Source organism: Panulirus ornatus, chromosome 8 (assembly GCF_036320965.1).
Source record: "Panulirus ornatus isolate Po-2019 chromosome 8, ASM3632096v1, whole genome shotgun sequence".
In the NCBI taxonomy this organism is placed as follows: Eukaryota; Metazoa; Arthropoda; class Malacostraca; order Decapoda; family Palinuridae; genus Panulirus; species Panulirus ornatus.
Window position 1 is genome coordinate 37,002,791 of NC_092231.1, and position 3,279 is coordinate 37,006,069.

Here is a 3,279-nt window from a genome sequence, read left to right on the forward strand (position 1 = left end):
GGTGTGTGTGTGTGTGTGTGTGTGTGTGTGTGTGTCTGTGTGTGCAATAACCTATTTGTACTGTAAGGGGAAGGCGCTTTACACCCGTAAGGCCCCCCAATCTCGCGTATATACGCACGCTTCCCTCCCTCTCCGTGTGTGCCTTACGTACACGTTCGTTCGTTCGTACGAGTGGTGACAGGTATTTGTACCCCCGAGCGAGTGTGTACGAGCGTTGTGGCTCAGAGCACTGGAGTCTCCCTATACCCATTCGTGTGTCCGGCCCATCTGTCACCCTCACTTACGATCAATTTTGCACGTCATGAACTGACGACACACCCACCTACCCGACCCCTCACCATGATAGCCTCAACACAGACGAATATGTATGAATATCCTGTGTGGTGGGGGTAGCGACGAGAATGAATGAAGGCAGCAAGTATGAATATATACACGTTTATATATGTATGTGTGTGTATGTATAGGTATGTATACGTTAGTATGTTTGTGTATGTATATCAGCGTGTATGGGCGTTTATGTATGTGTTTATGACTGGTTGGGCCATTCTTTTCCTGGCGCTCCCTCGCTGACGCGGGAAACAGCGATTAAATAGAAATTATATATATATACATATATAAATATATATATATATATATATATATATATATATATATATATATATATATATATATATATATATATATATATATATATATATATATATATATCCCTGGGGATAGGGGTGAAAGAATACTTCCCACGCATTCCTCGCGTGTCGTAGAAAGCGACTAGAGGGCACGGGAGCGGGGGGCCAGAAATCCTCCCCTCCTTGTATTTCTTTAACTTTCTAAAATGGGAAACAGAAGGAGTCACGCGGGGAGTGCTCATCCTCCTCGAAGGCTCAGACTGGGATTCTAAATGTGGGTGGATGTAACCAAGATGTGAAAAAAGGAGAGATAGGTAGTATGTTTGAGGAAAGGAACCTCGATGTTTTGGCTCTGAGTGAAACGAAGCTCAAGGGTAAAGGGGAAGAGTGGTTTGGGAATGTCTTGGGAGTAAAGTCAGGGGTTAGTGAGAGGACAAGAGCAAAGGAAGGAGTAGCAGTACTCCTGAAACAGGAGTTGTGGGAGTATGTGATAGAATGTAAGAAAGTAAATTCTCGATTAATATGGGTAAAACTGAAAGTTGATGGAGAGAGATGGGTGATTATTGGTGCATATGCACCTGGGCATGAGAAGAAAGATCATGAGAGGCAAGTGTTTTGGGAGCAGCTGAATGAGTGTGTTAGTGGTTTTGATGCACGAGACCGGGTTATAGTGATGGGTGATTTGAATGCAAAGGTGAGTAATGTGGCAGTTGAGGGAATAATTGGTATACATGGGGTGTTCAGTGTTGTAAATGGAAATGGTGAAGAGCTTGTAGATTTATGAGCTGAAAAAGGACTGGTGATTGGGAATACCTGGTTTAAAAAGCGGGATATTCATAAGTATACGTATGTAAGTAGGAGAGATGGCCAGAGAGCGTTATTGGATTACGTGTTAATTGACATGCGCGCGAAAGATAATCTTTTGGATGTTAATGTGCTGAGAGGTGCAACTGGAGGGATGTCTGATCATTATCTTGTGGAGGCTAAGGTGAAGATTTGTATGGGTTTTCAGAAAAGAAGAGTGAATGTTGGGGTGAAGAGGGTGGTGAGAGTAAGTGAGCTTGGGAAGTAGACTTGTGTGAGGAAGTACCAGGAGAGACTGAGTACAGCATGGAAAAAGGTGAGAACAATGGAAGTAAAGGGAGTGGGGGAGGAATGGGATGTATTTAGGGAAGCAGTGATGGATTGCGCAAAAGATGCTTGTGGCATGAGAAGAGTGGGAGGTGGGTTGATTAGAAAGGGTAGTGAGTGGTGGGATGAAGAAGTAAGATTATTAGTGAAAGAGAAGAGAGAGGCATTTGGATGATTTTTGCAGGGAAAAAATGCAATTGAGTGGGAGATGTATAAAAGAAAGAGACAGGAGGTCAAGAGAAAGGTGCAAGAGGTGAAAAAGAGGGCAAATGAGAGTTGGGGTGAGAGAGTATCATTAAATTCTAGGTAGAATAAAAAGATGTTCTGGAAGGAGGTAAATAAAGTGCGTAAGACAAGGGAGCAAATGGGAACTTCAGTGAAGGGCGCAAATGGGGAGGTGATAACAAGTAGTGGTGATGTGAGAAGGAGATGGAGTGAGTATTCTGAAGGTTTGTTGAATGTGTTTGATGATAGAGTGGCAGATATAGGGTGTTTTGGTCGAGGTGGTGTGCAATGTGAGAGGGTTAGGGAAAATGATTTGGTAAACAGAGAAGAGGTAGTAAAAGCTTTGCGGAAGATGAAAGCCCGCAAGGCAGCAGGTTTGGATGGTATTGCAGTGGAATCTACTAAAAAAGGGGGTGACTGTATTGTTGACTGGTTGGTAAGGTTATTTAATGTATGCCTGAGGATTGGCGGAATACGTGCATAGTGCCATTGAACAAAGGCAAAGGGGATGAGAGTGAGTGCTCAAATTACAGAGGTATAAGTTTGTTGAGTATTCCTGGTAAATCATATGGGAGGGTATTGATTGAGAGGGTGAAGGCATGTACAGAGCATCAGATTGGGGAAGAGCAGTGTGGATTCAGAAGTGGTAGAGGATGTGTGGATCAGGTGTTTGCTTTGAAGAATGTATGTGAGAAATACTTAGACAAGCAAATGGATTTGTATGTAGCATTTATGGATCTGGAGAAGGCATATGATAGAGTTGATAGAGATGCTCTGTGGAAGGTATTAAGAATATATGGTGTGGGAGGCAAGTTGTTAGAAGCAGTGAAAAGTTTTTATCGAGGATGTAAGGCATGTGTACGTGTAGGAAGAGAGGAAAGTGATTGGTTCTCAGTGAATGTAGGTTTGCGGCAGGGGTGTGTGATGTCTCCATGGTTGTTTAATTTGTTTATGGATGGGGTTGTTAGGGAGGTGAATGCAAGAGTTTTGGAAAGAGGGGCAAGTATGAAGTCTGTTGTGGATGAGAGAGCTTTGGAAGTGAGTCAGTTGTTGTTCGATGATGATACAGCGCTGGTGGCTGATTCATGTGAGAAACTGCAGAAGCTGGAGACTGAGTTTGGTAAAGTGTGTGAAAGAAGAAAGTTAAGAGTAAATGTGAATAAGAGCAAGGTTATTAGCTACAGTAGGGTTAAGGGTCAAGTCAATTGGGAGGTAAGTTTGAATGGAGAAAAACTGGAGGAAGTAAAGTGTTTTAGATATCTGGGAGTGGATCTGGCAGCGGATGGAACAATGGAAG